Below are 25035 nucleotides of genomic sequence, written 5' to 3'. Positions count from 1 at the left end.
GCTACGGTGGTGATGGATACCTTGCATGCTACAAGTCAGAGATGGAACTTATTGGCATTTCGATTGACTGCATGATAAAGAAATTTGGGCATGTATGGGAATAATTGGGCAAAATTTGAAGCAGGAGCTGTACAAGTGGGTGACCAATGCATGGATTTAGAAATAAATCATATGACTGAGAAGAACTAGATTACTTTCAATAAAGGTGGTGGGATCAAATGAAAATACTTAGCTATGATAAATTTTGGGAACAAAATTATGCAAGAAGTAAAGCTAAAGCAGATGCAGCTATGGAAGTAGCAAATTTACTCCCAAAGGATCATGTTTCGAGCAATTTAGCAAAAATAAAAAATTAATTTGATGCTAAATCCAAAATTGATGGAAGTTTTTTAAAGATTTATTCCATGGTAGTTACCTCCATCATTGATTCTAGCAAAGGTTTAGATGAAGGTAGAAATTGTGTTGTGTTTCATAGGCTAGTGACCTCTACATAAATTGTTCTCAAAGGAATCTAGGAGGATCCTTTATAGGGTATTAATGGATTTTTCAGCATCGTGGAAGCATGTGAGGTTGAATAGAACAAAAAGTTTGTTGAAGATTATTGCATAGATAAATCCATTTATATGGCAATTGATGAAGTGCAAGCATGGAGATAACACAAGGTGTGCATGAGGATGCAAATGAATGTATATTTGTTGTTGAAGGCATGCTTGCAAGTGCTAATGTCACAGAAGAAGATAAAGATACTATCCTTGACGCTTCTTTATTTTACGAGAATTAAGAGAAGAAGGAATTAGCACGGCTATTTGTAGAGCATATATATAGACTCTATGGTCTTCCAGCTAGTATCATTAGTGACAGAGATCAAAAGTTTGATAATCACTTCCAGAAAGCTGTGTTTCAAAGGTTGAAAACTAAACTTAATCTAAGTACGGCTGATCATCTAGAAATAGATGTTCAAACCGAAAGAGTTAATCAAGTGCTAGAAGATATGCTACGAGCGTACGTTAGCAAGAAGCAAACCAATTGGGAAGACTACTTACCTATATTGGAATTTGCTTATAATAGTTCAAAGCATGTGATTACAGGGTTTAGTCCATTTATGCTTTTATATGGTTTTCAATCTAGATCAACCGTTACAATGGGGTTGGCTAAGGAGAAGATACAACAAGCGAAGTATTTTCTCCAAGACCATTTTGAAATGCTTTGTGTTGTTCGACAGAATGTTAAGCAAGTTCAAGATCGATATAAGAAGTATGCAGATGAGCATTGTCGTCTTGCTACTTTCGAAGAAGGAGACAAGGTTTTCCTCAAGGTTCCGGAGCATTCAAAAATTTTGAAGATGGGAAAGGTTGCTAAACTTTCACCACGCTATTGTGGACCGTTTACCATTCTCAAACGTATAGGTCAAGTGGCCTATAAGTTAGCTCTTCCAGAGCACTCACGCGTTCATCTTGTTTTTCATGTTAGCCGTTTACAAAAACAGCTAGGACAGAATGATAATGTCATTGACACAGGTGTGTTAGTTGACCTTATCAAAATGCCAAGCATCCCTCATGAGCCCGAAAAGATTTTGGATCCTCATGAGCTTTGAACCAGACATCAAGTCAGACGACAGGTGTTGGTAAAATGGCTAGATAGACCTGAAGAAGGTTCTACATGGGAGAATGTCTCCGCACTTAAGAAACATTTTCCTACGTTTGTTTTCAAGGAAGAAAACAATTCTCCAAGGGGGGCGGGGGGGGTAATGTAAGGACATGGTTCCTACGAGCAAGGCCCGCGCACAGGCGGACAGTGTGTACGCTAGGGGGAGGCTATAAGATAGCACGGTTGGGTCGAGACTAGCACACGCATTACCACCACCCTTTCATTTTACTAGGTGTCAGTCTGACAAAAACCAAGAGGGCCTACATGGTATATACAATAGCTCTCACTCTAGCAGAAGATATGGCTAAGAGCTAGCTTTCAGCACCGACGACAAAATTGTGTTGAAATTCACTCTCAAAAAGAGATTTTTTCCCTCGAAATTTTAGGAGACAAATGGCCATAGCAAGGTGACAAGGTTAGATAATATAAACCTTTTCTTGTTTTTTCTCTGTTTAAACCTTTAATTTTGAAAGGGTCGCATGTCAATCAGAGCAACATGCTTTGACAAAATTCACGAGAGGCAAGGCTTCAAACCCATGCCTAGATATTGCCCATTGATTTGGGATCAAGGGCATTAGCACACAGGTTCGGGATTTGGCAATATAGGGATATAAGCTCACATTTTATGTTTGGCAACGTTGAATTGTGATGTATCCATGCCAATGCAAATTGTTCACGACACTTATGGTATCGGATCACTGTGTTGAGACCATCACTCTAGCCAAGGGCTTATCATTTTCTTTTCTACTTTGCATGCATGCGTGCTAGTACGGTGGATTTAATTCCACCTCATCATTGTTTACGCTTCCGCTATAACACCAACTACTATGTCAAGGACACAATCAAATATTGAATGTTTAATATCATTTCATCAAACGAACTTCATTCCTAGGTGAAGCACCAAAAACAAGTCAATCCGATACTGCCACAATCACATCCAAGGTAGGTGGATCAGTTGTGACTTATGTTTTTCGTTGCATCTCTATGAGAGAGCATTTTACAAGCATACTGTTGTACGCTTATAGGATAAGCTACGAGACATACATTGTATGCATAGAAGCATATGCAAGGGGGCACACACCATAGTATAATAAGGGATTTTCCTCATCCCAACATTCTCTCTCTCTTTTTCTTTCCTAATTTTTTGAATAGATAGTAAAATCAAGCATGATTTTACTAAAATCTTTCTAAGTTGGTCTGGTAAAAGGAAAGGCTAAGTTATCTGCTTTTGAAGGGCTAAGAGACATCTATTTTAAAAGGGCTATGAGCCATCTACTTTCAAATGACTAAGAGTTATCTAATGATTAAGAGTTATCTATTCGTAATCCATCTGTATTGCTATCAAGATCGAATAGATCTACGTAGTTAAGTACCCATTGATTCTAATGGATAAGCAAGAGTCTTTCCATTAGGGATTTTTTGGGTGTCACTTTAGTGCTACATACTTCTAGTGCAAAGATCAAGTTGAGTTTTTGAAAGTCTTAAACTTGTAAAGGCTGCGCTATACCAAGGTTTATAGATGAAGCAAGCATTTTTGACAGCACAACTACCCACCAAAACCCACAATTATGGACTTTCAGTTCTAGAAAAGATCCAGTTGTGATAATGATTTCAACTTGAGAGGAACTCCTGTTTTTTCTAGAGCATTGAAAGTGTCTCTAGGAGCATAGTTCCTATGGGTATGACCCCACTTGTGATCTACAAATCAATCTATACGTGTTGTTGGTCCTTCATTGGCCTCTTAACAATTATAATTTCAAGGAAAGGCATTGAATACCGGCCAAGGGGTAGACAATAAGTTCCCTCCAAACCCTCACCTAGGGATTTTGATTGCCAAGATCAAACCAAGGGGTTCGGATTGCCGAGGCAACACCCTCCATGGTAACAGTTTCAATTTCTTTATCTTCACTAATCGCTATTTTCAGTGTTTAATAGGTCAAAGGAATTTTGGTAATGTATCTTTCCAGGTGGAAAGATGCACTGTCCATCTGGGTAAGTGTAAGGTATTTCAACCTCAGCATCTGATTTGGTTCCATTTTATTTCCAAATAAGTTTGGTTATGCTCTACACGTAGGATGTATTTGCGAGTATACTTTTATGCAATTTTCTCTTCAGTCACATGACAAGGTCATGTAAGAGCATAGCATTTTGGGAAAGTAGTGTCACTTTCTCTTTTACTGTCCATCAGAATATCATGATGAGTTCATTCCCTATTGAAATAGTTACAGACCTACATGATAGTGTTCTGTTTGGCACATGCTAATAGTCACAAGTTGTGCAACATGGTCCAAGCACTCATGGAGTTTGGTGTAGCCAGTGTGGAGCAAAGTATATGAGGGTCCCTCTCACTCATGTCGTTGAGTGTTTACAGTTACCTCCACGCACATGTACATCTTGTACTTGCCAGATGTCACTTTCCGTAACATCGTTTTCCGAGACATATTCCACATATGGAGAATATGAGTCTCTGGGACTGACACTGGTGCCTGTTTCCTAATGATGTGTCGCAACAGAGTCCCTAGGTGCTGGTCACATCCGTTTTTTTTACCATTTGAGCACACACTATCAAGAAAATTTTAGTGGCCAAAAATTGTTGGGTACTAAGTACAGACTTGTTGAGGTTACAAGTATTGTAAACAACATTGATGAAGAGTTGTTTACACTTATAGCAAGGCTATGCTCTATTAATGAAAATGTTTCATGGTTGGTACCTGGATGTGATTAGTTTTTACAGTCTTTTATGATACAACGGTTTAGCAAGGCTTTCAAGAGATTACAATAGGCTATTTACCCATTGTTTGTCCTCTTGTTATCGGAGTGCTATAAGAATAACGATCACCATACGCATTGGCAATTAAAATCATGAAAATGCAGGTTTGAGTACGTCTTGCTAAAGGCATGCACACTAGGTGTTATGGGCCCTAGTGTTCAGCCGCAAGGCTTACTTGGAGTGGCATGCAAATTCATGAATCGGAAAGCTTACGAGTTAGGTCTTTGACCGAGCTCAACGGAGCGAGCTTTTTTTTTTGGAGGTGCCGCCCACTACATCCCCTTCCTCCTCTTACTGTCCATGTGCTTCCTCCTCCTCCTCCAACATCCTTCCTCTCCTCCACCTCCTCTCTCCATCTACTCCTCTAAGGGCCCTTTCTTCCTCCAGCTCCTCCTCTAGCAACCACCATCCCTTCCCCAAAGTCCTCCTCTCTCCTACTCCCTTCTTCCTCTCCTCTCTCTTTTATTGTCACTCTATAACCTCTCTCTCTCTCTCTCTCTCTCTCTCTTCCCTAGTGCATCCGTTTTTTGACCTAGTAGACAGCAGTTTACTCTTTTGATCATAACTTCTTCATCAGAATTTCAATTTGGATGATTAATAGCCTCAATCGAAGAGCACGACACCCTCTACACATTGATGTAAAGGCAAAAAAAAAAATAGAGTTATGAAAGTCATTTTTGTAGTAGCATTTTTGAGTGAACAGGTTCGAGAAAGTTGACTCTCATCTCTTATTTTACATACAATGTCTTCCAGCACTCGCAAGGGTTATTCTTCTTTAACAAGGTCCACAACCATTGTAGAGAATGATCCAAAATCTCCTAAGTGTGGAGATAGCAACATAACCACTCAACTAACGACATCCAAAACCATGATCATAGCATACTTGGTATCAATGCAAGAGACAGTAAACAAACAAGGTGAAGATTGGTGAAGATTTACGGGCTCTTGCAATGGAGAATGGCACACTAAGAGTTCTTGTGGTCGAGAATGAGAGTCTCAAGAGGACACTTGAGATGCAAACAACACATTTAATGCAACTTGAAGAGGAATTCAAGTAATGTAAACGCTCTCTTTTGTGGACTTCAATGCTTTGAAGGAGCGCATGAGCAAAGTAGAGCATGACCATGTATTGAAAGAGGAGAAATTTGACACCATGAGCTGGGATGATGCGACATGAAAAATGTAGGCACAAACAAGTCTTGTATTGATGTATGTGGTAGCAATGTGGTTCCTAATTCTTCCCTTATCCAAGCTATGGCTCAAACAAACAATGTGGATGTGGAGGAGTTGAAGGAACGGGAGCGACGTTCCAAAAACATTGTTATTCATGAAATTCCCAAAGAGAAGTTAGAGACTCCACCTTCTCTTGCAATTGTTATCGAAGATTTCTTCAAAACCCACTTTGTCATGTCATGGTCTATGGAGCACATAGAGTGGGTAAGCAAGGAGCTCCTCGCTCGGGAGGACATTCAACTGTATGTACCATGCCAGATGAGACCAAACGAAAGATTATCCTTGATAATAGTTGGATCTATTTGAGAGATACAAAATATTTTGTATGTGAAGATCGCACTATTAAACAACAAAATATGCGTCACAAGGCATATGAGGAAAAGAATAAGAAAAACAAGGAGATCTCTCATGAAGAAAATGTGTCCAAGGAGGAGACAAGTCCCTTGAGCAAACAGGGATACATGACTTATGAGGTCGAGTTACAATTGAAATATGCTTTTGGAATTGCAATGGATACCCATGGAATGCGGGTGTTGGCATTGATGAACTAACAAGCAAAGCCGATGTTGTCTTCTTGTTGAAACTTGGGAGCATGATACACAAAAGATTAACAGCTTGGAGGATTACAATGTACATTCATTGATGTGGCCAAAGAATCTCAAGCAACGAAGAGGGCAAGGAGAGGTAGCATGTATGGTTAAGAAAGGATTGGAAGATTTTGCATCAATTGTGAAAGATGACAAGTACATACGTTATGTATGGCTGAAAATTATGACACCAAAAAGAGCACCCATTATTATACCCGGTTGCTACATTCCTCATCATGATTCCCACTTTTATGCTTGCATGGATAGAGATCGGCCATTTTTTGATTTAGAAGAGGTGATTTCTTATTTCAAAGGCGAAGGTGATGTTATTGTATTTGGGGTTATGAATGCTCACACAAAAACATTGCAACATGATACTCAACAATTTGATATACCATACATTTCAAGGGAGTTGGAGTAAGTTCACTTGTATGATCGTACTTCAATGGATGAGAAGAGCCGGATCACTATGGAAAGTTACTTTTACACATGTGTAATAGCACGGATATGCTCATTGCCAATGGTGCATCTTTGTGGAGTGAACCAATGGATTTACATGTAGGAAACATAATGGGGATAGTGTGATTGACTATATGCTACAATCCGAAGCCATCATGTATCGCATAAAGAGTTTTATGTTTGGCCAATGGACCTTGGAATCAGATCATCGGACCTTATGTATTGACCTTGCATGTGGAGAAGAAACTAAGCATGATAATCTCAGCCAAAGGGAAGAGAAGTTATCACTGTGTATGGATTTCAAACGAGCACCAATGGGTTGAGCAAAAGTTATGGATGACAAAGCTTCAATATGATGCACCATTGGAAACTAAATGGAAGCTTTCAAGAAATATGCACACACATTGTAGGCAATCATATAAGCAAGTAAAAGCTAAAAAATACCACTTTATGGTTCAGTCTTATGTATACCCTCTTTTTTTTACTATTGCGGATGTATGCGATGGGCTTGAAAAGTTGGCCACTCGCAAAGCAGGAGATCTTCAAGGTATCAAGCCAGAGATGATCAAATGTATGGGAGATTTTACCCATGAGTGGATGTGTGATATGTTCAACCTTGCACTTCAACATGGTATGCCTTACGATTGGAGTACTAATTGGGTTAAGCCTTTGCATAAAGGAGGGGATATAAAGAATGTAAACAACTACCAAACTATAATGATCGGGTCTCTTATGGCAAAGTTGTTTGGGTGCATAATGGAGATGAAATTGAGGGATTGGGTTGAAGAGAATCACAAGCATGCAAAAGGACAAGCGGTTTTTGTTGATGCCATAGCACCATCGATCATCTTGTCACTCTTCGTGTTCTCATGGAGGAAAGTCGATTGAAAGGCAAGTGATTGTATTGTTTTTTTGTGGACTTTAAGAAAGCCTTTAATATGATTCCACATAACAATTTGTGGAGAAGGATGGAAGAACTCCAAGTGCCAAGTAAGTTTATACTTGCGGTTTCTCGAATCTATGAGAAGATGATTTGTCAATTGCGCATGGGAATAGAAATTTAAAAAAAAATTGTAAGTACTATTGGGGTTAAACAAGGATGTCCGTTGTCACCAACTCTCTTTGGTCTATGCATCGATCAATTGGAACAAATGGCACTCGACTTTATGCAAGAAGAAGGCATTGAAGAGGTCACTATTTGCAATGTGTTAATCATGTTTTTGTTGTATGCGGATGATGTAGTGCTTCTAGCACACACTTGAGAAGATGCACAAGCTTATGGTTGTCCTTGAGAACTTTTGCTTGCATAGTGGGCTGATTGTGAATGAATCCAAAACAAAGGTTATGCTTGTGAAAACCAACCATAAGGAGAAGCCATCCATTGTGTACAACAATGAGACACTTGAAGTTTTTGAGAGCTTTAAGTACCTTGGCCTTGAGGTTCCGTCAAATCACAAGTGGCATGAATGTGCTATGCATCGTTTGGAAGCGGAAAAGAGAGCATATTATGCATTTGAGAACATGTGTAATGTGGGAAACATCAAGTGCTGGGTTCTCAAGAAGTACCTTTCTGATGCATTGGTGACACCGGTTCTTCTTTATGGAGTTGAAGTGTGGGGAGGGAGCATCTCAAAGTCTACTTGGAAAGAGTTTGAGAATGTCGAAAAGCATTTTCTTACAAACTTTTTCCAAGTTAATAAACAAACACCATATATGTTCCTACTTCTTGAGTTGGGATCTCTTCCAATTGAGGTTATGGGCATGGAAAGGGTTGTGGAGTACATGATAAAGATGCTTCAAAACCCCTCACATTGACTTCCAACAATTGCATGTAAAGCAAGAAAAAAAGTTCAAAAGACGCATAAAAGCAAGATCTCGAGCATGGGATGGATGCAAGACGTAAAGAAGTGGTTTGGGAGATGGGATGCATTACACTTGCTACATGATGCTTCAATTGACTCCCAAGTGAATGAAGCTTTTCTACAATGCCAATGTATTACGGCTTGGGAGAAATCCGGTGGGTCACGCTTCATACATTGCACCACCCATATTGCCCCAAACTACAAAACCATGTTCTTCGTTGAAAGAGGAAACCGTGCTCACACTACATGCTTGAGCATATTCCCATGTTGGCGATATGCACTATTGCCATTCGGCTTAGCTTCCATTTCCTTCGATGCGAGACAGGGGGTTGGGGCAATGGAGAAGAATCAAATCGATTGTGCACATTATGCTCACTACAAGTTCGAGAGTCTGAGTACCACACACTACTAGAGTGCTCACCTTTTAGTCACATCCAAACTTGCTTCTCTCACATTTTCAGCCATGACTTAGACCTACACACTTTCCTCTCCCAGCCACAGTGTGGGCTCTCTATTGCAACTCTCATCACCACAATTTTGGAGGATCGAGAGTCATTCATCAACCATACACATACTACATCACATGTAACTTTGGTCCCATAGGTCATATTTTCCCATCGAGGATGATAATAAAATCTATCTATCTATCTATTTGTCCCCCCTACCACCCCTCTCTCTTGTTGCTTTCCTCTCTCTCTCTCTCTCTCTCTCATCATGCCCCCGGGGCAGTCACTTATCAAAAGACCCCTATATCACGTGCGTTCAAGAGGTAATTAATAATACCCCAATATACATACTATACTTACACTATGAGCCTATTTAAAAACCCCCACCCCCCTCTATATGTATACATTTTTATACATTTTGGTCTTTTAATAATCCTCTACGGTTAACTCACGTGATATCATACATATTCTAAAAAGTGACCGCCCCGGGATCATGCCCTTGCCCTCTCTCCCTTCCTAGAGTGATCTCCATCCTCCGCCACCACTCTCTCCCCGATGTCTTCCCTCTCTCTCTCTCTCTCTCTCTATGTGTGTGTGTGTGTGTGTGTGTGTGAGACCTTGCCACCATGCCCTTCCCTCCCATCCTTGTGTGTGTGTACTGTAGTTGTTGTACTATACATAATAAGAATAATTGAACTTTTCAAAAGACAACTGGATTTAGAACAAAGGAGATGATAAGTAGAAAACAATTCAGTCTTAGAATTTTTTTTATACAATGATTGTAGGAATGAAGCACCATTCCAATATACAGTTTATCAAAAGTACCTCCCAAGCAGTAGGTACATGTGTAATCCAGTGTTGGATAGCTTGCAAGCCAAAAAAAACTTTACAATATCTAAGATAGAGTCCATACCTGCATCCATCCAAACAAGACAACAATTCAGTTAGCCTTGGATGTGTTTTACAGGTATCAATGGACTATACCAGTTGTTATCCATGTCCATCTGACAAACTCTTTTCTAACTCACGAGCTTAGTCCATAGTATTCTTGTAAAAAGTGTTAGTTTTTTTACCTCTTCTTATCTTTTTCTTTAAAAGAACCCAAAGTTTTTAGTAAACTACTGTCATTTTGATTAGAAGCCCATCACCCCTTCTAATCCAAGTGTCAAAATCCCCCCCTTTTTACTTTATATATTTTCATCAGTTTTTATCAGTTTTATGAAAGCTCTACAGAATGAAGTTTTATCAAAGGTTCCATTTACAGTTCCTATAAAAGTATCACGCTAGTTTTTTTTGTCTGTTATTTATTACATATCCATCATGGCATATGTACTCCAAATCATCCCAGATTTTTCCAATCTCTTACCATAAACTTCTCTTCAAGCAGTTCAAGTGACAAAGAGCCCTAACCGGACCATGAAGTTTTCCTAAAAAGATATAACATGATTTTAAGTTCTAGTACATCATCAATATTCAAAGCTATAAAGAGGAGCAACAACCGCCCAATAAGCATGCAGAAGCAGTAGTGTATAACCTATCTTTAGTAAAGAAAAGACCAAGTATTGCATCAGCGTGCACTCGGGCATAGCACCCTTAAGAACCAGCGTGCAGTAGGAAAGGAAACCATCACTACCCATGTAGATGCCTATAGGTAATCAAGTTTAGTGCACAGTGCATAACAAAAACTAGTGCGCAGTAGGCAAGGAGACTGTCACAACTCATGTAAATCCCTATGGCCAATCAATTTTAGTGTATAGTAGGGTAAAAAAACCACCCATGTAAGTACCAGTGGTGGCTGTCCCATGTATAGGGCCCAACAAGGTTTCTTATTGATATTGCTACAAACTTTATGAAAAAAGACAGTCAATCACGAGGCGTTATGCTGCTCAATAAGCCATGCAAGTAAGATCGGTTACTGTCGACTGAACACTGTAATGTTAAAAAATCGGCAACCAAATCTCTTAAAGGATCTAATGTTTGCTGTAGAGTAACCACCCCCAACAAAATGGTTTATTCAAAGATTATATACCGCAAAGTTGGTACCAAGTGTCGAAACCAACTAAGAACAGTAATCCCGCGTATAATAGCAACCCGAAGCACCCAGTAGAAGGGTAAGCAGGTCATGCCAAAAAATATCAACCTTATATACCTTCATCGATCAACCAATACCATAGCCAGGATTCGTTTATGTAAAACAAAGAATTACATCAAGCATCATCATATAAAAAACAAGCTACAACGTTATTTACATAGAGAGATAACACCCTTCTTTAAAAATCTATCTACAAAAATATGCAAGGGCGGAGAAGCCAACCTAGAGACCTGCGTTGTAAGCTCCATATTTCAAAGTAACACAGCTACGCAGTTTGTACTTAATGTAAGCAGAACAACAAACGAAGCTAAGTGAGGGGTAGAGATGCACCCTCACCTGTTTAAATAGAGGAGGGAGGACGGCCGTCAGGTCAATGTGATGAGCAGAGAGCGCGATGAATGGAGAGACCCCTCACAACTAGCGCAGGCCGCTTAAAGGCAGCCGCCTAAAGGCAAAATGAGAGAGATATTACATGGCACCTTCACGAAAAGTATTTTTAGAGGCAGTAAACCGCCCGGTTTTGTAAAAAATCGCCTGGTCCCCTGGAAGGGTTAATACCCATGGTGGATTCCTAGTGTTGTGAAAAAGGTGTCCGATTAAGCTAATGATCCTTTAGGTAATACACTATGTGTGTGTGTGTGTGTGTGTGTGTGTGTGAGAGAGAGAGAGAGAGAGAGAGAGGGTGGAGAGAGTTGTCCCCCCTACCACCCCTCTCTCTTGCTATCTTTCCTCTCTCTCTCTCTCTCTCTCTCTCTCTCTCTCTCTCTCTCTCTCTCTCTCTCCCCCCCCCCCCCCCCCCCCTCTCTCTATCCCCTTATCGACCTCTCTCCCACTACCTCTTTCTTTTTTCTTTCTTTGCCTCCTATCACACTGTTGCTTGAGTCCCTCCAATCCCAGAGAGAAATGAAATGAAATGGATTGAAAATGTTATACCAAATGTCTTCAAAAGGCCAAAATGACCCATGAGACCAAACTGATACAATCTTGGTAGATCTAATACAATGTTTGTGTACAAAATGAAATGGGAGAGAAGGGGGGGGGGGGGGGGGGGGAGAGAGAGAGAGAGAGAGAGAGAGAGAGAGAGAGAGAGAGAGAGAGAGAGAGAGAGAGAGAGAGAGAGAGAGAGAGAGGGGGGGGGGGGGGGGGGGGGGGGGGGGGGGGGCGGGGAGAGGGGTCATCGAGGGAAGGGAAGGGTTGGCCAGCCGGGGGGGGGAGTGTAGTGTAGTGTCTTTGTGCTTTTGGATGAGTTTTTTTTTTTGGCCTAAGCCTCCCTTGCAATCCCTATACACTCTCCCCCTCTCACAGTTTTTGCCCCCCTTCTCTCTCTCTCTCTCTCTCTCTCTCTCTCTCTCTCTCTCTCTCTCTCTCTCTCTCTCCCCTTCTTAGCAAGATATAAGAAGTGGTTTGGAAGATGGGATACGCTTGCTACATGATGCCTCGATAGACTCCCAAGTGAATGAAGCTTTTATACAACACCAATGTATTACGGCTTTGGAAAAATCTAGGGGGTCACACTTCATACATTACACCACCCATATTGGCCCCAACTACAAAACCATGGTCTTTGCTAAAAGAGGAAACCATATCCATCCTTACATGATTGAGCCGATCCCCTTGTCATCGATACATACTATCGCATCCATTCCGATTAGCTCCCACTCCCTTCGATGCAAGAAAGGGTGTTGGGGCAATGGAGACAAGTCAAATCAAGTGTGCACATTATGCTCACTACAAGTTTGAGAGATAGAGTACCACACACTTCTAGAGTGCTCAACTTTTGGTCACATCCGAACTTGCTTCCTTCACATTTTTAGCCATGACCTAGACCTACACACTTTCCTCTCCCAGCCATAGTGTGGGCTTTTCATTGCCACTCTCATCACCACAATTTTACAGCATCAAGAATCACTCATCATCGACACACAAACTACATCACATGTAACTTTGGCTCCATAGGCCATATTTGACGTTTGAGGATGATAATAAAATCTATTTATCTATCTCTCCCTCCCCTGTTGGCCCCTCCCTTCCCTCTCTCTCCCCCCTTCCGTCTCTCTCTCTTTCTCTCTCATTTGACTTTGTATGCATACATTGTATTAGAACCACCAAGATTGTATCAGTTTGGTCTCGTATGTCATTTTTGCCTCATGAAAACGCTTAATATAGCATTTCATTCCATTTCATTTAATATAGCAGTTCATTCCATTTCGTTTCATATCTCTCTCGGATTGGAGGGACTCGAGGGGCGGTGTGGTGGGGGCAGAGAGAGAGAGAGAGAGAGAGAGAGAGAGAGAGAGAGAGAGAGGAAATGGGTTGGAGGGATCATGAGAGGGGGAGGGGTGAGAGGGTCTGATTATAAAAAAATCCGAAGGCACTAGCAAAATCGCTAATGTCTTGGATTTTCTTAGAGAGAGAGAGAGAGAGAGAAAGAGAGGAGAGTTTTAACGTCATAGAAAAGTAGAGAGAGAGAGAGAGAGGAGAGTTTTAACGTCATAGAAAAGTAGAGAGAGAGAGAGAGAGAGAGAGAGAGAGAGAGAGAGAGAGTTTAAGTAAGCATGAAAGGTAAACCACTTTCAAGCAAGAGCAATAGCATAAAGAGAACAAGAAAACGTTATCTTAGTGTGTGTATGGTCGAGGCTTCTCCTCGCTTCAAGGGATTATTAAAAAAGTGTGTTGACTTAGCTGACTCTCTTCCTTTTCACCTTTACTTGAAGACCACCAATTGCGCTACTTGGAATGATAGAAAGGAATGAGACAAGGGAGATTTATGCTATAAAAAGCTTGAGGGTTAGGAGAAAGGATAGGGAGAGTCGAATGAGAAGGAGAACATCAAGTTATGACAAACTTGATTAGGGGCTTGGCCATGGCTTGGAGAGGGTGTGCGTGTAGGAGATGTGTGTAGGAGGTGTGTGTGAAAGAGGCATAGCTATGACTTTCTCAAGCTTACTTTCGAGTTTGCACCTTGAAAAATGAAGGAGAGAAGTGTAAAATAAAAAGAAAAGCCCTCTTTTTATTACATTTTGGATAAGCTCCTTTGCTTATCTTGATAGCTTATCTTCCTTATCGATACTTTTAAAAAAAAACTTATTTTGATAAAAAAACTTATCTTGCTTTTCAAAACTTCTTCAACAAGTTACTTACTTACTTTATCTTTACCTTCTCTTTTCCTCTTTTCTTTATCTTTTTCTTTATGCTATTTTTCTTGAGATGAAAAGCTAATTTCTCATGCATTGGTTATGTCCATGTTTCCATGGTGTAACCTAAAGTGTCTCATGAGTAAACTTTGGTGCTTGGATTTATCCAAACTTTTTTTTTGTTTTTAAAAGTAGATGGCCTAGAGGCATTGGTCAAGAGTAAGGGCTTGGAAGAGGCCCTTACACTGTGAATGCTATGAGCTATAAAGAGGCCTTGTGTTGTGTGTTGGGTGTGTTTTCCCATTCCCCCTCTCCAATGTGCTCAAAGAGACGTCAATGAGATACAAGCAAAGTCACAAAACTTAGCTCCCTATGGGGAGTAGAATGCTCTCGACAAAGCACTAGCACTCTCAAGTGCTAGTCACACATGAACCATATGCATCCAAACTCCCACTGGTACTGAAATGCCTGTAAACACTTTTCCTTATGGAAAATGCTTGTTGATCTGTTGTGTTAAGAGAACTTGTGATTGTCATTGTGCATGTAAATCTGTAAATGAATGGCTATCTTTAAGAGGCCATCAACGGGTATGCTTAGGCAATAACACATAGAGAACATACATCATGGCCAAACACATGGAAATCTAGAAAACCACTCTAAAAAATTCATATAACTACAAATAGAAATCTAGATCCTGCCTCTTTTATTGTCGACAAGTTGTCTCTTTGTCTTGCTCTCTACAATCCATAGAGCGTGTGAAAATCCGTAGTCGATGTCGTCAAAGTCGATGCCAATGTGGGGTATCATTCCTCTATGATAGAGGCACCTCAACTATCCAGGTGAATGTCAAAGGATAAGCTGATGCCATTATCTGGGAAAACGGCTTGTCAATGTCAAGAAAATTGGGTGTCAATGCTGATTTCTGTCGTCGAATGGAAGTGCCATGCATGCTGGAGTCGCCAAAGCTGAAAATTAGAGTGTGAGTGTGAGTATCCAATGCCGAGAGGATAACTTGCGGATGTTGAGTGTGTGTGTGTGTGTCAAAAATCACACACCCTGCTTCTCTTTCTCCAATGTTGGAGAAGAAGCACCTAATCTCTTTGTGCTACAAACGGAGGCACGGTGTCATGTCAAATACCCAAAATATCACACTGCAAGCCATAAAACATAGAGTTGGCATACATGATGGATCGCACACGCACATAATGGAAGTTATGCACAATCTGAGAGACAGAGAGTGTAAGAGAGGGAGGAGGGACGCGTGCCAGTGCACCTCCTAGAATGGAGTGCTACACAAGCACAGTCAGAGAGGAGATGATAGAAGAGAAGAATGACACAGACATTGGGTTCAATCTCCCCCCGTGCAAGAGTGAATATTTTCCTCTTGCACGTATTCATTTATAGATTTCTTGAATGCTCAAAGTGAATACATACTGGCCACCCGGACATTAAATGACCATAGTTTATAAAGAGCACTTAAATCACAAAATGTACATAAAATGTATACCTTTTGCATAGTCCATTAACTATTGATGCTTTGACCACCTGTCAGCTGCAATAAATAGATAATGATCAATTTCCATTAAAGAGCACTCCATTAGAAAGCAATTGTCCTCACTTGCAAAGATAAGGATTTGCAAACCATACATGTCAAAAACAGTGGTTAGTATTGTGTGTCAGAAATATCACAGAGTAAAAGAAAATTTTTAAAAACTAAACAACATTGCTTATGCCTACCATCATCCACATAGTGCATATTCTAATGTCCCGTACCACTAGAATAAATAGTATATGTCATACCCTGATCAATCAGGATATCATTGGTCACACTCATCATCAATGTTCATAAAACTCAAGTCAAATTTTGCAAACACTATTGCGACAAGAAATCATCATATGCCAATTCCAAATCCAATTTCAAAGATAAGTCCAAATACCAATCACTTTCATTATTTATGCAAGTTAACAAAATCATACCAGTTAACTATACCAATTACACGTGCTGCCTAAATCGGTGAATCTGCACTAATGTTGCCTAAACAAGTGGATCTGCATTAAGTTTTGTGATGCCTAAATTGGGAATATGCACTTGATATTGTGTAAAATAATGAATCTGCAATTTGTCGGGTGTGCCGCCTAAATCAAGGAGTGGGCACCAAGACGAATATTTACACACTGCCTAAATCGACGAATCTGTGTGCACGTGACCAATGGGCTAGACAAGGCATAAAAACAAAAGATTCACTAATTATTTGATGGAAAATTGGAGTATGTTTGAGTAGCAAAAATACTTATAAACTATTATTCACTGTCTCAAAGTATCTTACCCAAATGCATTTAAAAATATGCAAGTACCTATGGGTTCTTGTGGAGAGAGTTATAGTAGCTGAAACAATCACAAAGTGGAACAAAGGGTTTCGTAGACAAAGTTTATGTAAAAGCCAAAAAGTTGCAACCAACAAACGCACAACAAAGCATAGTTAATGAGGTTAGAATGTGTCAATTTGATGAAATAAAACAATATGCCATGTTGTTGAGCGGAAATTAGTGCACGTCAAAGAATATTTGAAAAGAGTAGCGGTGTCATTTAACCTAGAAAGAAATATGAGTGTACAAAGAGATTGGAGATTTAATAGTGAGTTTGATTGCATACGGAGGACTTGTCTTTATTAAATCTATATAGGACACAATTTTAAAAGAAAAGGATTAAAGATATAGACAAACATTTCTTTTGATGGTAGGCATGACTTGTGACTAATTAAAAGCAAAATAGTATTGTTCTTATATGAATACCTCTCGAATTATCTTTGTAGCGTTTGACATAGAGCATTGCAATAAACTATTCACCCAACCATAGGAATCACATAGAAAATATTATTTGATTGTTCACACTTGGTTGGACATGGACTACCTGACAAGCACTATGGTACACCAAGCTCTATCTACACATGTAAAGTGAGATCCACGGTTCTATTTCCTATAAGTGACATAGCAAAAAGATATCTATTTAGGCACATAATCATTGTCTCTAGGTGGAGAAGTCTCATATATTTCCTCTCCATTTACATGTCTGCATTTTCTATAGGTAGAATCTGCATGTGCGATCAATTTTGAGTTTTTAAGTTACAATCAATGACATTATCAAAAACGCATTGTAGCAAAAACACTTTGTAATTGCCCTTCTTCAAGTTAGATTTTCTATTTTCGTACTCATAATTGTGAGTGGAGATTATTGGTACTCATAATTTTCAATGAAGATTATATATTATATATTTATTTAACCTTATGAATATCATCATAAGGTCAAAAATTATAAAGCTATGGAATAAAAAAAGGGTTAAAACACACTCCCAAAAAGAAAAAAATTCTACCAATATCTCTAAAGAAGAGCAATGCCATGACTTTTTGAAATACTGCAAACACGACTAGTAATTTAGTAAATAACATTTTAGTTTCCCCACCGACAACCAGATTAGTATGTCCCATATCAAAGGATACTAATCTCATCACCCATCTTGCAGAATATCAATCTCACCTTTGGGATAGATGATACTAGCAATTACAAATAACTCCAGTTCTAAAGAAATTCTAACTTCAAGTGACTTGTATATATTATTTTGGATGGTGAACCAACTTTGAAAGTAGGCACAAGATATTTGAGAGAATACCAATAACTAGAAGAGAGACCCATTGACGGGCACATCGGACCTTAATCGCAAGCTTGTTACTAGTCTTCAGCCATCCTATATTCTGAGCTCAACAAAAAAGCCTGCAAAATGGAACCCGTGTAAGAATTTATCTATACGATCAGTGTGCAGGACTTTTCTCATGCGATGAGTCGGTTGGTTCTTTTGATTGAAGATCCCATCAAGCTTCCACTATTGGTGTGGCACCTTCCACTATTGGTGTGGAACATCCCACAACCATCGCATCCAACTCCGAAATGAAGGTTCCCATCCATTTTCAAATCCACACCATCACAATCAGGAGAAGGAGTACTCTCTGCTCGAGCCGCCTGTTTGTGTAGGGACTGTACAAAGTGATCGAGATCTAAACATACAAGAATAGATCCCAAGGGATGAGGATCAAAGCTGCAAACTGGGCAATGAACATTAAATTGTGCATTTTCAAACAAGGTTCACAAAACACATCACCACAATTTAAGACTGCAGGACGGTATAGCAAGCCGTTGCACAAGGCACAACAAAGGTCATCCTTTGTTAGCTTTACCTACTTGGAGGTGTCTTCTACTTCTTGTGCATGTAGACATTTGTTGTTGCCTTGAAGGGAGCTTTGCATATCATGGGCATTTTCTATAACAAACCATGTATCAATGTCTGTTGACATGGTAGAAACGCCATCATGTTGATCTGAATCTTTGTGACATCGAGCTTCGCAGTCCCTTCTTGCGTATTCATCAAGGACTGCTTTCATAAGCATGAAGTGTAGCATCTTACAAAGTCTAGGAAAATACATGAAAGGACACCTGTAACAACCGGCTTGTACAAAAGCTCCAAGAAGATGTTGCACGTGAGGGACCCCATGGCTAGTTCCTTGCAGAGGCCAACTGATGAAAGCGGATGACTTTTGTAGTGAGAGGCATCATAGTTCGCCATTGCCAATTGTCTGCCTCTCGTGGATGGAGACGGAGGTAGAGAGAGAGAGAGAGAGAGAGAGAGAGAGAGAGAGAGAGTCGCAAATCTGATGAGGGTTGCATGGCGGCTGAAGAGGCTACAACAAGAGAGAGCGAGGGGAGAGCGATGACTGAACAATGGTGGTTGGTGAGAGAAAGTAGAGAGAGAGAGAGAGAGAGAGAGAGAGAGAGAGAGAGAGAGAGAGAGAGAGAGAGAGAGAGAGAGAGAGAGAGAGAGAGAGAGAGAGAGAGTAGGTTACTAGGAAGTTACAAGATCAAAACACCACTTTAACCATTAAAACACAGAGGTCACGAATGCTTAAAAAAACTCTTATCGAAAGCCATTATAATAAAAATGCTTGTTTACAAAAAATGGAGAGAGAGAGAAGATTAAACTTTGGGAGCTTGAGCTAGATTGCAATGTTTTAGCCAAAGGAAGACCCTGTTACCTGTCACCATCACCGTCAAAACAAACATGAAAATGTTAGTAAAAAATGGTGGAAGGCAGGTGTCATAGGATTATCCTACATGTCATAGATGCCAAGCTAAAAAAGAACATTCAAAAGCAAGGATAAGCTGTTACCTGTCACCATCACCGTCAAAACAAACATGAAAATGTTAGTAAAAAATGGTGGAAGGCAGGTGTCATAGGATTATCCTACATGTCATAGATGCCAAGCTAAAAAAGAACATTCAAAAGCAAGGATAAGCTACAAACGTGAGAGGAAGATTCCATTTGAGCAAAGTGGTGAGAGGGTGTGGTGAGATTTCTCTTTTTTGATAGCTTGTTTGTGAAATAAAAATGTCACCTTGAAAAGGACAACCAATCCTCCATATTTATAGGCTAGAGAGAAAGAAGGGGGAAACCTCAAAAAGAGAGGGAAGCCCAAAGAGTGCATGGTTAGGGAGGGGTGGAGTGGGGGTAATGGAATTTTGATGTTTTTTATAAAAAATTGGGGGGTGAGATTGAAGTAAAGGGTACATCCATCCAAAATCTTGTTACCCTATGAGCATCTTGGTCTAGGCTCTAAGGGGTGCACTAGATTAGTCTTTAGAGGTGGTTTTTGTGCTACTGAGAGAGACCCTCCTCCGCCCACACTAGGAGGGATGAGGATTTATCCAAAAGGGGTCACTAGCCCCCCCCCCCAAGGGGTCCTAGTGCCCTCCAAAGTCTAGCAAGTCCAAGAGGAGACTGGGGTGGTATGAGAATCGTGAAGCTGAAAACTCTGAAAGGAATCTTCTCACAAGTCTCCAAAGCTTAGCTCTCTCGAAACCATTTTTACAAAAAAAGTCCACAAGCATTTTAATGTCTTTAGCGGCTTTCGTAGCATTGGAGCTACAAAAGAGTATTGGTTTGAGCTGTGAGATAATGACCTTATGTGTCCACTCAGAAGGTTGGTTGCTAGATCGTTTGAGGTATCTTATGGGTGTGCAAGGGAGTTTATCTTCTTTTGGTGTAAAGCTTTTTGTGAGATAGCCAAATTGGGTAGACAGATGGAGGTTTAGAAATTTGGTAGAGTTACCAGTGGTGGTTTCAATGGGCAAGCATCTGGGGTAGATTTTGTGTTGCTCTATGAAGAATGATGGGTTTGTAGAGTTTATGAGTAAGATATCATTGTAATATCTAAAGGGATGGCCTAAAGTTGAGAGAATCTCTTTAGCATTATGTGTGTTGAGAGTGTCAGAGAGGAACTCAAACTCTAGGGAGTGGAGGTAGAGATTGCACCATGGGGGGGGCATGCAAGTCCCATTGAATTCCATTGGTTTGCCTATAAATTTTCCCTTGACATTGTAAAAACATGTTATTAATGAGCCAGTCCTTTATTTGGAGTACTTCCTTGAGGTTAAATGAAAGGCTTGATTTGTATCTATAGGAAGACCAAGTGCCTTCTATGCATTTGGAGGGGGATCTTTCGAAAGAGATGAACGTTTCTAAAGATTTGGAGAAGGCGTGGGAAATTAACAAGGTGAGATGATGGATTAGGCCTTGTACCCTTGAGTGTGGGATGTTCTCGAAGCATCTATTCACATCCCCTGAGTAGAATTGTGTTGCATGAGAGGGGAGGTTGAGGATGCAATCATAAACTGAATCTACAATCCGCCAAGATTGTAGATGAAGATGGTGACATAAAAGTGCTTTGTTGTTAAGTTTTTTGGCTCATTCCTTGAGTAGTGGTATGAAAGTTTTTAGCAAGCAAGCCATAAGTGTAGAGATTTCTAAGTAACAACAGGCAGCCCCACCTGTTATCCATCTAAAAGAGGCCTTATGCAGCTTGTATATGCCGGTGAGATAGGGGAGGGAGTGGTGTTCGAGAAAAGTGTATTGAGAGAGAAATGTTAGCACAATGGTGGTAACCCCCTCAATCTCGAGAAGATATGGTGTAAAATCGTTGCCTTGTAGGTGTTTTTGGGCTTTAAGAAGAACAAAGGCCTTACAAATGGTAATCACATTGCTCGGAGCTTTGCCAATGCAAGTAAGAAAGAATTTGTTCCTTAGTTCTTAATTTCTCTTGTGAGATCATTATGGATGTGGTGTTGTATTTTAGAAGGGAGGAATTTCCCACAATAAGATGAGAATGCATTAGTTAATTCTCCGTGTGTTAGGTTAGAAGGTAGAGTGATGCAAACAAATTTTATGAGATACAAGAGCTCTTGATTTAGCTCCTCAAAAGCTTCTATGAAGTTAGGTGGATTAGTTGTTGGTATCTGCCCAAGACCGTGGCCACAAAGGTGAGCGAGAGCAATACTCATAAAATAACAAAAGTTCGTGGAAATTACATGTTGTGCGGTGTTTTCCAAGTTACAATAACACTCATTGAGTGTGAGAGAGGTGAAAACTTCCTTTGCATTACAGAGTGTTACTTTCAAAGGGGGGTCAAAAGCCCAACTAAAAATGCATTCATCCCATAGTGGAGTGGTGGAAATGCCAAGCCCCAAAAAAAAACAAGCTAAAGAAAGAGGTGAGATTTTTGATATCTAGCAAGGGGTTGACAAAATGAAGGGGTACAAAGGTTCCCTTCGCGTTGCTCTTGGGGATGAACCGAAAGCGTCCATGGACATCTTTGGAAACCTGCATCGATCATAAAGGAGGGATTTAGCACTAGTTACGGATGCTTGAGTAAAGGTGGTTTTGGTTTTTGGAGTTGGGATGGGGGGTGGGGCAGAAGCTTGTGCGAAGAATGGTGGGAAAATGGGGGTGGGGTGTTGAGGGGTGCCGCTACTAGTGGTGGATGGCTGGGGAGGCTGTTTTCCATCTTGGAGGTGTAGTAGAGGTATTCGAGCGCTGAGAGGGGAAGTCCTTTCCTCTTCTGTGTGCGGTTTGATTCCCTTCTCCGCGTGCTTTCTTGGCCGAACGAGTATCATAGGGTGCCTTCGAATTTGGAGCAACCGCCGCATTCCCAAAAGTATCCACTTTCGAGGATGAACTGCAAGAAGGTGCCGTGACACTAAACAAAACAGAATGAGTGATAGCATCTTTTAGCTTTTGCCTGTAGAATACATGGAGGAGGAGAGCTTTAATCACTTCTTGGGCTTCTTTAGCTACCCAACTCATAAAGGCAATAGTAGACCGTTTAAGGTTTGAGCTTGGGAAGAAGAGAGGTAGTTGATTGAGAACCAGCCATAAAGCATGATCGAGCCACAAAACATTGTTATCCAGGCAATGATCCCCTTGCCCAATGTGCTCGCAATCGCACTTCAAAAAAGGTCGGTGCACACCATATTTCTGTAGTATAATTAGTATCTTGGTTTGTGGTAGAGATGACACCCTTGACCCCTACCATGCAACCAAAAGTTTCATTACAACGGTGTGGTTTGAAAAATGACATAGAGAAGGGGGTAGCGATAAGAGTGTTTTCAAAGAGGTTGGAGTTATTGCCCTCAAGAATCTACATAAGACCTTGCTTGACTGCAGTCTTATCATGATCATTAAGTAGAGTAAGAAGAAGATTCTCGAGGAGGGGAGCAAGTAAAGTAACATTACCAAAGGACCAAGCCTCGTGGTGAGCTTTTCCCAAAAACATTTCCAAAAGCCGGCTCAGGATGAAGGGAACGGTGTAGGTTTCAAAGGGCTTTGTGGTGAGTCTTCGACTAGGTGTAACGATGGTCAAGTCTTTGTTTGCAAATTGCTCCTCTTTGTCAAGATCCAGAGTTAAAAGTGAACTTCCGGTAGCGGTTGGTGGCGTTGTGATAATCTCTGAAAAACCATTAAGCAAATGCCTCTTTCGTTGTCGGGCTAGTGGGTCGTTTCACAGCCGCCGTTTTGTAGCCGCTTTGCATTACCCTCCATGAATCGACGCATCAAATTTGGTGCATGCTCGAGCCACTCTTTCCGCTCACGCTCCTCTGCATCAATAGTTGCGGACAGATTTGCAGCCAAGTTACGTAGGCGCAGGTGGGTTTTCCCGTGCCATGGCATACAAGCAAAACCATGCGGGAAGGTCAAGAGTAGATAGGATTGTGGTATCTTCAGCCTGCTGAGAAGTGATGGCACCATCAAGTTCAAGCAAAGTGGATTTAAAGCTAGGGTCGCTAATACAAAGGAGCAAACCCTGGACAATTATAGGGGGGGGGGGGGGGGGGGGGAATTTTGTGCAAAGTATCCTGGAGGCATAAGGCTCTCATCCCAACCTGAGTAAGCCACAGCTAGCTGTAAGGCATGGAAAAAGAAACTAAGATGATTCCCAGAAATCCAATGCTCGTAAAACTTTGAGTCTGCAAATATAGCAGTTGTGCAGAGATACATAAATTTTAAGAAAAGAATTCTTGATTGTGTTAGATACTAGGTAGAATAAGGGGGAACCATGCTTACAAACATAAACGTGTAGATTTTGCAGATAAAGGGAGGGAGAGAATAGAAGCACGCCATAGCCATAGATTTCCTTGCTGCAGGGAGGCAGATGCGCAGTTTGGTCAACCCAGCGTGCGAACAAGCCGGAGTCGTGTCTCCTTGTTCTGTCCAAGAGAAGGTGGTTCTATAGGGTAGGTCATAAAATAAGAATTGCGGTAGTGGAATGCCTTTGGAGATGCCGACACTGGCCACCATCTGAGGAGAGATAGCTAATTAACTGTTCGTATTTCGATCAGGCTTGTTAGAACCTAAAAAAAGCGAGACCTTCCTTGCTGTGTGCGTTCAGATCAATAAGGAGGAGGGGAGATGAGAGCTACCCGGGTGCCACAGAAGATGAGGTTGGACTGGCAAGAAGAGTGTAGGGAAGGCTAGCAGGTCCTAAAAGATTGAGTGGCATGGATGCTTTGATGAGCGCTTCAGCAGATCTTCTCGCGTGCTTGTCTCCTTGTTCTGCCCAAGAGAAGATGGTTCTATAGGGTAGATCATAAAATAAGAATTATAGTAGTCGAATGCCTTTGGAGATGTCGACGCCGGCCACCATCTGAGGAGAGACAGCTAATTACATGTTCGTATTTTGATCAGGCTTGTTAGAACCGAAAAAAGCGAGACCTTCCCTGTTGTGTGCGTTCAGATCAATAAGGAGGAGGGGAGGTGAGAGCTGCCTGGGTGCCACAGAAGATGAGGTCGGACCGGCAAGGAGAGTGTAGGGAAGGTTAGCAGGTCCTAAAAGATTCAGTGGCATGGGCGCTTTGATGAGCGCTTCAATAGATCTTCTTGCGTGCGTGCAACAAGAGAAGTTGAAGGGTGTTAGAACATTGAGGGCACGCCTTACTTAGGAAAAAGGAAGGGTAATAGGGTATGTATGAAGCACGTGTGCATCAAAAAATGGCGATGGCTAGAGAGAGTTGCAGGGAGGAAGGAAGAAACCGCCAATGTACGGAACTAATCCCTAGCTTTCTACACCTTGGGAGGGAGAGAGACTAGCTACCTATAGGCTCGCCTTCTCACAGCTATAAAGTATGTCCCCGAGTAACCCTTCATCGATTAGGTGCGGTGCCCCACTACCCAGAGAAGTGATAGGTAATAGCTTTCAAAGAAAAGGTTGAACCACAGGTGGGTCCAAACTCCAAAATGCCAGCCGAGTGACATTATTTTTCAAAAGGTTGTGTGTGTGACAAAAGGGTACCCAGCTTTCAAAGGAGAAAAAGTGTAAGAACTAGGGAACTAGGCCTTGAGATCCTCCTCCCAACCTCCCTTTATATAGGCGGGCTCCTAGCCCCTTGCCCTAGACGGATCCTCCCTCCACACTGCCTAGCCCGGCCC

At 41.0% G+C, this 25035-nt stretch overlaps 2 pseudogenes; both read right to left on the bottom strand.

Moving 5' to 3' along the window:
* Positions 1-18193: 18193 nt before the first annotated feature.
* On the bottom strand, positions 18194-18846 carry LOC147421787 (E3 ubiquitin-protein ligase PRT1-like; annotated as a pseudogene).
* A 2993-nt stretch (positions 18847-21839) lies between these two features.
* LOC147421786 (uncharacterized) lies at positions 21840-24454 on the bottom strand (annotated as a pseudogene).
* Between the last annotated feature and the right edge of the window lie 581 nt (positions 24455-25035).

This window comes from Adiantum capillus-veneris, chromosome 27, assembly GCF_014529385.1.
Source record: "Adiantum capillus-veneris isolate H3 chromosome 27, ASM1452938v2, whole genome shotgun sequence".
Lineage (NCBI taxonomy): Eukaryota > Viridiplantae > Streptophyta > Polypodiopsida > Polypodiales > Pteridaceae > Adiantum > Adiantum capillus-veneris.
The sequence above is the reverse complement of the archived record's forward strand: the minus strand, read 5'-3'. Positions and strand labels throughout refer to the sequence as shown.